The sequence below is a fragment of the Geospiza fortis genome, unplaced genomic scaffold, assembly GCF_000277835.1.
Source record: "Geospiza fortis unplaced genomic scaffold, GeoFor_1.0 scaffold26, whole genome shotgun sequence".
In the NCBI taxonomy this organism is placed as follows: Eukaryota; Metazoa; Chordata; class Aves; order Passeriformes; family Thraupidae; genus Geospiza; species Geospiza fortis.
Genome location: NW_005054425.1, coordinates 2226565 through 2226868, shown reverse-complemented (window position 1 = coordinate 2226868; position 304 = coordinate 2226565).

The window sequence follows — 304 nt, the reverse complement described above, 5'->3', positions numbered from 1 at the left end:
TAAGATAACTTGTTGGATTAACAAACTCGGACTGGGTGGAGGAACGAGGAAAACATGAGGCAGAGTGTACTGGGAGGGGGCTGGGAGGAAATAACCATTTAATTCTGCAGAGAGTCTCTGTTACCACATCGTTAAATGATGCTTAATATTGAAACATGTGATGTGCCATTACGGGCACATCCCAGATTTCCTTTTTCTCCCCATTAGATCGTTTATGAAATTCTAATCTGGTCAGAGACCGAGTGCAATCAATGCTGATTTAAATAGGAAAAAACCTCCCTAAGCCTTCGTTTTCTATTCTGGA